Source organism: Arvicanthis niloticus, chromosome 5 (assembly GCF_011762505.2).
Source record: "Arvicanthis niloticus isolate mArvNil1 chromosome 5, mArvNil1.pat.X, whole genome shotgun sequence".
In the NCBI taxonomy this organism is placed as follows: domain Eukaryota; kingdom Metazoa; phylum Chordata; class Mammalia; order Rodentia; family Muridae; genus Arvicanthis; species Arvicanthis niloticus.
The window spans coordinates 70,789,115-70,799,616 of record NC_047662.1 but is presented as its reverse complement, the minus strand read 5'-3'; the positions used below and the strand labels follow the sequence as shown (position 1 = coordinate 70,799,616).

The 10,502-nt window shown below is 37.1% G+C and overlaps 1 non-coding gene across 1 annotated transcript; it reads right to left on the bottom strand.

Annotated features, from left to right (window-relative positions):
* Window positions 1–10,128: 10,128 nt before the first annotated feature.
* LOC117709764 (U6 spliceosomal RNA) lies at window positions 10,129–10,235 on the bottom strand. Its single transcript, XR_004606983.1, has one exon. It is a non-coding gene; the product is annotated as a U6 spliceosomal RNA (small nuclear RNA).
* Between the last annotated feature and the right edge of the window lie 267 nt (window positions 10,236–10,502).

The following is a 10,502-nucleotide window of genomic DNA, read 5'->3' as shown; positions in this document are numbered from 1 at the left end:
AACTTATCAAGCTGTAGCAACATAGTCATTACTTGCCCAGTTCTATGGAACAAATATTCTGTGTCTAGTAGATATAAACATTTTAGTATCTGTTACCTTAACATAACACTAGCTTCCACCAAACAAGATGCTAAGAATATTATCAAAGAGGAAGTGAGGAGGGTAGGAAAGGTATATTCATTTTACTGTGACCACTGCTCTCATGTACCCACAAATGCTTAGTAACTTACATTGTTAACTTTCCTAGATTTGTGACTCTCTTTGTTCTGTACAACTATAGCCTTCTTCATGAAACAGATCCAGATTGAAACATGGAACCTGAGAAAATGTTAATCTATGTTCCCAGGTCATGGTTACTTAAAATGTTTCCAGAATTAACTATTTCTTACTACCTTCAAGAAGAGAGCTATGTCTTTTTTTGACAGCCTTAAGAAAAGATGTACTGTCCGTATGTATATACATACTATCAAGAAACATCCATTCTTTTCCCCTTATTTTTTTTTCAAAAATTATTTCAGCCTCATAAACATATCATACCCTAGATGTATTCTTTGGGAACATATGCTGAAAATTTGAACAAAAGACATCAAGACACTTCTAGAGCAACATAGGATGTCTCCTATGGACCATATATATCCAAACTTCCCCCCAAGGTACACCAAAGCTCACAGTCCAATTTTACTTCCTTTGTACCTTTCCTACAACTAATGATTCTAAATTCTCTCTGCTCACTGTAGATATATTCAGTTCTAAATTTGTATGTACAGTGCTATTTCCCAGAGAATGCAAACTGTGGGAATGTTGTTCACTTTTATGGATAGATGGGATAATAGAATTGAGACAAATAGAGGTAGTTGCCCTAATTTTTCCACAAACTCTTTATACTATATTATTAATAAAATATTGTTAGTATAAACTATAAAATTTACAAATGAACATTTACACTTATGCTTACTAATTTTATTCACTTACAGGGAAATTTCACAATAAAGAAAGTCTTCTGTTTCTAAAATAAACTTAAAATTAGTATGTGTGTATGGGTGTGTGTGTTTGTGCACACACATGAGTGAAGATATCTAAATGTCAGAAGTTTCAGATCCTCTTGAAATTTTAGTTGCACATTGTTTTTAATCTGTTATAGGTACTTAGAAATGAATTTGGGTACTCTAGCAGTACATGTTCATAGCCATTAAATCATCTTCTTATGGTTTCATGGACTGAGATGAAGAAACAACCTCCTATGGTATTTTTTGGCTTTTATCCAGTAAAAATTAACTTACATATAACAGAACAAGTCATCTTAAATTAAGTGACTATTAGCATGTCCCACTTATTTTTCTACTAAAAACCAATTTTGTTCATTTGTCAACTGAAGATAATATATCAAAATATGCATACAAATTGATGTTATAATAATAATGTAGAAAAGTGAAGACAGCATTATTACTGGAATTGTAAGGGTGTTTGCCAACCCTAGCATTACTTTCCTGTCCTCTGTAGCCTAATTAAACAATTTGTAGTGAACACTAGAAAAAGCAAATTTGTTCAATTTATTCTTCAAATCTATCATTTTTTTAAATAAAACTTTTTTTATTAGATATTTATTTACACTTCAGATGGCATCCCCTTTCCCCATTCCCCCCCACCCCCCTTAGGAAACCCCTATCCCATGGCCCCTTTTCCTTTTTGCATTTATACATTTTTTAAAAATAATGTTAATCATAGGCTTTATAAGTTTGGAATTGTTCAATCAGAGGTATAACCCACTGACCAACCTAGGTATAACAACTATCTTTGACTGGTGGAGATACTTGAACCTCTGCCTCCCTGTCTCCCCCTCTTTCTCTCTTTCTTCCTCTAGCTTCTCCTCCCTTTCTTCTTCTCCTCTTCTTACTCCTTTTCTTCCTCTCAGTACTCCTCCTACCTTAGCTCCTCCTACACATCACCCTTCCTGTTAAATTCCCTCAAAATACAATTAGAACATAATTATGCCTTGGAGTTACTCCAGTTGTGGTGAGACAGCCACTAGGCAAGAATTGCCACTTTCCTTCTACAGACAAATTACTGTCCAGAAAAGGACACACTTGCAGAATAGTCAACTGATTATATCTGCCTAGACAGAGTAATCAGCCCTTAATAATTCTGCAGCACTAAGGTCTGTCAGATGATCCTGGGCCAGAAGGCAGAAGAACAGATGCTCGAACAATCAATTCAGCATAAGATATAAACAATATATATATATTGTTTATATATATATATATATATATATATATATATATATATATATATTGTATATATATATATATTACCATTTTATGAGAATTTCTGGAAAGGAGCTGTAATTACAAAGACAGATTAAAACTATGCAAACGAGAAAGATTGAAATGTTCCACAGTTAAATGCTAAATAACTTATCAAGCTGTAGCACCATAGTCATATTGTGTTCAGCTAGAAACTCTATAGTAGTCACATGAGAGAGATGAACAAAGTAGTTTAGTGCCTACCAATAAATTTATTTTTACAGTAATGATATAAGATTTAGATTTAAAAGGAAGACAAGAGTCATACAGGACTAAGTATAAGGAGTAGTCATGGCTACGTAGTCCTGCCACCACCATTGTCTCAGTTCTAGTGTCATCCTGAAAGGTGAGTTGGTAAGTTTAAGATTTATATGCAGTTTCATTTCTGGAGACAAGTCACCAATTTGTCTGTCACTAGGCCTCAGTTATTTTCTGCTCCCAACATGAGATTATGATATTACTAGGGAAATTAACTCATGGATGTAACATATATATTGCAGTTCTTTATAACAAAACAGTATTGAAGGTTAGACAGATTAATACAAAATTTATAACAAAAATAATTAGATGGCCTAGGCCTAGTTTTCTTTTCTTTTTCTTCTTTCTTTTTTCTTTTGTTTTTGCTGCTGAATGACAAAGTCTACCTCAAATCATTTCACATTCCCTAACCCATAAGAATTTTCCTTCTTGTTCTTGTTCTTGTTCTTGTTCTTGTTCTTGTTCTTGTTCTTGTTCTTGTTCTTGTTCTTGTTGTTTTGTTCTTCTCGTTCTTGTTCTTCTTCTTCTTGTTCTCATTCTTCTTGTTCTTCTTTTTCTTTTTTTTTTTTTTTGTTTTTGTTTTTTTGGGTTTTGTTTTTGTTTTTGTTTTTTTTTATTAGATATTTTATGTACACTTCAGATGGCATCCCCTATCCCCATTCCCCCCACCCCCCTTAGGAAACCCCTATCCTATGCCCCATTTTCCTTTTTGCATTTATACAATTTTTTTAAATAATGTTAATCATAGGCTTTATAAGTTTGGTATTGTTCAATCAGAGGTGTAACCCACTGACCAACCTAGATATAACAACTATCTTTGACTGGTGGATATCCATGAATATCTGCCTCCCTGTCTCCCCCCTCTTTCTCTCTTTCATCACCTAGCTTCTCCTCTCCTTCTTCTTCTCCTCTTCTTAATCCTTTTCTTCCTCTCAGTACTCCTCCTACCTTAGCTCCTCCTACACATCACCCTTCCTGTTAAAATGAAACTTTTCTCTCAAAATACAATTAGAGCATAATTATGCCAATTTGTACCAGTGAGGTACAGGATAGTCCTAATACTAAGTCCATCCTTTTGTTGACTAACCAGCTCCTCTGTCATCTATCCTAACTAAAACATTTAGTTCTGAACCTGGTTTTAGGATGAATGTCAGCTGACGACAATCCACTCAGATCTTTTCTCTTAAGGTCAATAGCTATATATTTTCAACCCCATCAGAAATCCAGAATGACTGAGTTGACTATAACTGTGGGAAGCACAAATCATAGTTTCTAAAACTTAGCCAATTTATAGAGACCTCTGAACACCTGGACACTCGCTCTACTTCAAAACGTTGGAGCATCTGTTCTTCTGCCTTCTGGCCCAGGATCATCTGACAGACCTTAGTGCTGCAGAATTATTAAGGGCTGATTACTCTGTCCAAGCAGATATAATCAGTCGACTATTCTGCAAGTGTGTCCTTTTCTGGACAGTAATTTGTCTGTAGAAGGAAAGTGGCAATTCTTGCCAAGTGGCTGTCTCACCACAACTAGGGTAACTCCAAGGATGCTCAATTTCTTCTTAGAATTCAATATAGGAATCTGTCCGGAGCAGAGAGGTCTCTAATGAAAATAAACATTAATACTGAAATGTTTGTCATGTCAATTCTAAGGATATCTGATGTTTTGAAAACCAACTATCCATGTAAGGTAATCTGGACTGTTGCCTGTTAACTCCACTCAGCTATTTCTAAATAAAACATAGAGAACACCCTTATAATAAACTCCAAGTCGTGAATTTGCTATAGTCCCTTAACTCACAGGCTGACCATCTCAAATCACTTAAAAAAAGTTAAAGAAGAACTGGGTCTAAGCTTTGTATTCCTAAATGTGTTATACTGGTACAATGCCTATGAGAGTAACAATATTCATCTCACTCTTATATCACTAAGGAGCTCATGCCAATGAAACCCTTGAAATTTGTAATCAAAGTAAATTGGTGCCATTTAAGAATTTATATCTTTATCTTGATATTAATTATACAGATTTCTGCTAATAGGTTATGACTATGCAATAAACCCAAGCTAATCCTCTCTATTCCAACAAAACCACTACTTTTCCCTAGAGAGACAGCCCAACATTTACCACCTTAGTCCCCATGCCCAGGGAATAGGGGCGCTGACTCTTCATTAGCTTCTTCAAGCTGATTATGGGTGTTGAGATATTAGAAGAGGAGTGGGGGGGAGAGCAAATTGACAATCCTCTGATGCTGTGTCTTCGCTGCCTCCAGATGGAATTAATGGACCTCAGAGGTTTGAGCAGGTCTGCCCAGCTTGCTTGTTGAGTAGATACACCAAGGCTGATCATTCTGCAATATACAATTCTCAAAACAAATTTTAATATCAAGATAGTTTTTTTTTTTAAGAGGCCTGACATATTATTAAGAATGTTGGTTCTAACCGCTTTTCTATTTTTCCCTCTTTTATTGGATATAATATTTACATTTCAAATTTTATCCCCTTACCATATTTCCCCCACCACCCAGGAACCCCTTATCCCATCCCCCCTCCTCCTGTTTCTTTGAAGGTGTTTACCCACCTACCCCCAGCCCCCCTCCCCACCCTCAGATTCCCCCCCTCAGTGCTCAGCCTTCAGGGTACCAATGACCTTTTCTCCCACCTATGCCCAACAAGGGCATTCTCCCCTACATATACAGCTGGAGTCATGTGTCTCTCCATATGTGCTCCTAGGCTGGTGGTTTAGACCCTAGGGAGCTCTGGCTGGTTGGTAATGTTGCTCTCCTCACGGGGCCACCAGCCCTTAAGGTTCCTTCAATTTACTCTCTAACTCCTCCATTGGGAACCTTTGATCAGATTAATGGATAGCTGTGGGTATCTGTCTCTGGGTATGTCAGACTCTGGGGGACCTCTAAGGAGACAGCCTTATCAGGCTGCTGTCAGCTTTCCCATCCTGACATCCCTATCAGCGTCTATTTTTGGTGACTGCCCATGGAATGAATACCCAGATTGAATGGTCTCCCTTCAACCCCCACTTCAGATTCTGTCCCACACTTTGTCTCCATATTTGCTCCCTTGGGTATTTAGTTACTCCTTCTAAGAAAGACCTAGGCATCCTCACTTGTTGTTTCTTCTTCATGAGCTTCATGTTGTCTGGTAGTTGAATCTTTGTTGTTTCAAATTTTTGGGCTAATCTCCACTTATCAGTGAGTAAATACCATGTGTGTTCTTTTGTGATTGGGTTACCTCACTCAGGATATTTTCTAGTTTCATCCATTTACCTAAGAATTTCTCAAATTCATTATTTTTAATAGCTGGGTAATATTCCATTGTGTAAATGTACCATATTTTTTGTATCCATTCCTCTGTTGAATGGCATCTGGGTTCTTTCCAGCGTCTGGCTATTAAAATAAGTCTTCTATGAACATAGTGGAGTATATGTCTTTGTTATTTCTTGGGGCATTTTCTGGGTATATGCCCAGGAGTGGTATAGCTGGGTCCTCAGGTAGTGCTATGTCCAATTTTCTGAGGAAACACCAGACTGACTTCCAAAGTGGTTGTACCAGCTTGCAATCCTACCAACAATGCAGGAGTGTTCCTCTTTCTTCACATCCTTGCCAGCATCTACTATCACCTGAGTTTTTGATCTTAGCCATTCTGACTGGTGTGAGGTGGTATCTCAGTGTTGTTTTGATTTGCATTTCCCTGATGACTAAGGATCTTGAGCATTTCTTAAGGTGCTTCTCGGCCATTCAAGTTTCCTCAGTTGAGAATTCTTTGTTTAGCTCTGTACCCCAATTTTTAATGGGGTTATTTTGTTGTTTGGCATCTAATTTCTTGAGTTCTTTGTAAATATTCGATATTAGCCTCCTATCGAATGTAGGATTGGTAATGATCTTTTCCCAATCTGTTGGTTGCCTTTTTGTCTTGTTGACAGTGTCCTTTGCCTTACAGAAGCTTTGCAATTTGATGAGGTCCCATTTGTCGATTCTTGATCTTAGAGCATAAGCCATTGGTGTTCTGTTCAGGAACTTTTCCCCTGTGCCTAGGTATTCGAGGGCCTTCCCCAACTTCTCTTCTAATAGTTTCAGTGTATCTTGCTTTATGTGAAGGTCCTTTATCCACTTGGAGTTGAGCTTTGTGCAAGGGGATAAGAATAGATTAATTTGCATTCTTCTACATGTTGACCTCCAGTTGAGCCAGCACCACTTGTTGAAAATGCTGTCCTTTTTCCACTGGATGGATTTAGCTCCCTTGTCAAAGATCAAGTGACCATAGGTGTGCGGATTCATTTCTGGGTCTTCAATTCTATTCCATTGATCATACTGTCTGTCTCTGTACCAATACCATGCAGTTTTTATCACCACTGCTCTGAACTACAGTTTGAGGTCCAGAATGGTGATTCCCCCAGAGGTTCTTTTATTGTTGAGAATAGTTCTCGCTATCCTAGGTTTTTTGTTAATCCTGAATGAATTTATAAATTGCTCTTTCTATCTCTATGAAGAATTGATTTGGAATTTTGATGGGTATTGCATTGAATCTGTAGATTGCTTTTGGCAGAATAGCCATTTTTACTAAGTTAATCCTGCCAATCCAGGAGCATGGGAGATCTTTCCATCTTCTGAGATCTTCTTCAATTTGTTTCTTCAGAGACTTGAAGTTCTTGTCATACAGATCTTTCACTTGCTTTGTTAGATTCACTCCAAGATAATTTATTTTATTTGTGGCTATTATGAAGGGTGTCATTTCCCTAATTTCTTTCTCTGCCTGTTTATCCTTTGAATAGAGGAAGGCTACTGATTTGTTTGAGTTGATTTTATATCCAGCCACATTGCTTGTTTGTTTTTTGTTTTTTTGTTTTTTTCGAGACAGGGTTTCTCTGTATAGCCCTGGCTGTCCTGGAACTCACTCTGTAGACCAGGCTGGCCTCGAACTCAGAAATCCTCCTGCCTCTGCCTCCCAAGTGCTGGGATTAAAGGTGTGCGCCACCACCGCCTGGCTTCCAGCCACATTGCTAAAGTTGTTTATCAGGTTTAGGAGTTCTCTGGTGGAAGTTTTAGGTTCACTTAAGTATACTATCATATCATCTGCAAATAGTGAAATTTTGACTTCTTCCTTTCCTATCTGTATCCCTTTGACTTCCTTTTGTTGTCTAATTGCTCTAGCTAAGACTTCCAGTACTATATTGAATAGGTAAGGTGAGAGTGGGCAGCCTTGCCTAGTCCCTGATCTTAGTGGGATTGTTTCAAGTTTCTCTCCATTTAGTTTGATGTTGGCTATTGGCTTGCTGTATATTGCTTTTACTATGTTTAGATATGGGCCTTGAATTCCTGATCTTTCCAAGACTTTTAACATGAAGGGATGTTGAATTTTGCCAAATGCTTTCTCAGTGTCTAGTGAGATGACCATGTGGTTTTTCTCTTTGAGTTTATTTATGTAGTGGATTACATTGATGGATTTCCGAATATTGAACCATCCCTGCATTCCTGGGATAAAGCCTACTTGATCTTGATGGATAATTGTTTTGATGTGTTGTTGGATTCGGTTTGCGAGAATTTTATTGAGTATTTTTGCATCAATATTCATAAGAGAGATTGGTCTGTAGTTCTCTTTCTTTGTTCGGTCTTTCAGTGGTTTAGGTATGATGTAATGGTAGCTTCATAGAATGAATTGGGTAGTGTTCCTTCTGTTTCTATTCGATGGAATAGCTTGAAGAGGATTGGTATTAGGTCTTCCTTGAAGGTCTGAAAGAATTCTGCACTGAAACCATCTGGCCCCAGACATTTTTTGGTGGGAAGATTTTTAATGACTGTGTCTATTTCTTTAGGCGTTATGGGACTGTTTAGGTGGTTTATCTGCTCCTCGTTTAACTTTGGTACCTGGTATCTATCTAGAAAATTGTCCATTTCCTCCAGATTTTCCAATTTTGTTGAGTATAGGCCTTTGTAGTAGGATCTGATGATTTTTTAAATTTCCTCTGTTTCTGTTGTTATGTCTCCCTTTTCAGTTCTGATTTTATTAATTTGAATGCTGTCTCTGTGCCCTTTGGTTAGTCTGGCTAAAGGTTTGTCTATTTTGTTGATTTTCTCAGAGAACCAGCTCCTGGTTTTGTTGATATTTTGTATAATTCTTTTTGTTTCAACTTGGTTGATTTCAGCCCTGAGTTTGATTATTTCCTGCTGACTACTCCTCTTGGGTATACTAGCTTCTTTTTGTTCTAATGCTTTTAGGTTTGCTGTCAAGTTGTTAATGTATGCTCTTTCCACTTTCTTTTTGTGAGCTCTTAGAGCTATGATTTTTCCTCTTAGTACTGCTTTCAATGAGTCTCACATGTTTTGATATGATGTGTCCCCATTTTCATTTAAATCTAAAAAGTCTTTAATTTCTTTCTTAATTTCTTCCTTGACCAAGTTATCATTGAGTAGAGCATTGTTCAGTTGCCAAGTGTATGTGGGCTTTCTGTTGTTTTTGTCCATGTCAAAGACAAGTCTTAATCCATGTTGGTCTGATAAGGTACTAGGGATTATTTCAATCTTTTTGTATCTGTTGAGGCCTGTTTTGTGACCAATTATATGGTCTATTTTTGAGAAGGTACTATGAGGTGCTGAGAAGAAGGTATATTCTTTGTTTTAGGATGAAATGTTCTATAGATGTCAGTTAAGTCCAATTGGTTCATAATTTCTGTTAGTTTCATTGTGTCTCGATTTAGTTTCTGTTTCCATGATCTGTCCATAGCTGAGAGTGGGGTGTTGAAATCTCCCACTATTATTGTGTAGGGTGCAATGTATGCTTTAAGTTTTAGTAAAGTGTCTTTATGTATGTGGGTGCCTTTACATTTGGGGCATAGATGTTGAGAATTGCAAGTTCCTCTTGGTAAGTTTTTCCTTTGATGAATATGAAGTGTCCTTCTTTATCTTTTTTGATTACTTCTGGTTGAAAACTGATTTTGTTTGATATTAGAATTGCTACTCCAGCTTGTTTCTTGGGATCATTTGCTTGGAAGATTGTTTTCCAACCTTTTACTCTGAGGTAGTGTCTGTCCTTTCCACGGAGGTGAGTTTCCTGAATGCAGCAAAATGTTGGGTCCTGTTTACGTATCCAGTCTGATACTCTATGTCTTTTTACTGGAGAATTGAGTCCATTGATATTAAGAGATATTAAGGAAAAAAGAGTGTTGTTTCCTGTTATTTTTGTTATTGGCAGTGGAGATATGTTTGTGTAGCTACCTTCTTTTATGGTTTTTGGAAGATTACTTTCCTGTTTTTTCTAGGTTTTAGTTTCCATCCTTGTGATGGAGTTTTCCACCAATTATCCTTTGAAGTGCTGGGTTTGTGTTGAGATACTGTGTAAATTTGGATTTGTCATGGAATATTTTGGTTTCTCCATCAATAATGATTGACAGTTTTGCTGGGTATAGTAGTCTGGGCTGACATTTATGTTCTTTTAGGGTCTGTATGATATCAGTCCAGTATCTTCTGGCTTTTATGGTCTCTGGTAAGAAGTCTGGTGTAATTCTTATAGGTCTGCCTTTATATGTTACTTTGCCTTTTTCCCTTATTGCTTTTAGTATTTTTAAAAATATGGAACGCCTCACGAATTTGCGTGTCATCCTTGTGCAGGGGCCATGCTAATCTTCTCTGTATCGTTCCAATTTTAGTATATGTGCTGCCGAAGCAAGCACTCTTCTTTTTATTTATTTATTTTTTGTTGTTGTTGTTGTTGTTGTTGTTGTTGTTGTTGTTCTTCTTCTTCTTCTTCTTCTTCTTCTTCTTCTTCTTCTTCCTCTTCCTCTTCCTCTTCCTCTTCCTCTTCTTTCTCTTTTTTACTTATGTATGCTTGTGTCCATTGCACTAAGTTCATGTCTGAATATGAATGGTAGTGAGCAATTCACAGCATATATCCCTGTGTGAGGAAATAACAATCAAGCAAGCAAAAGAAACACCAAAAT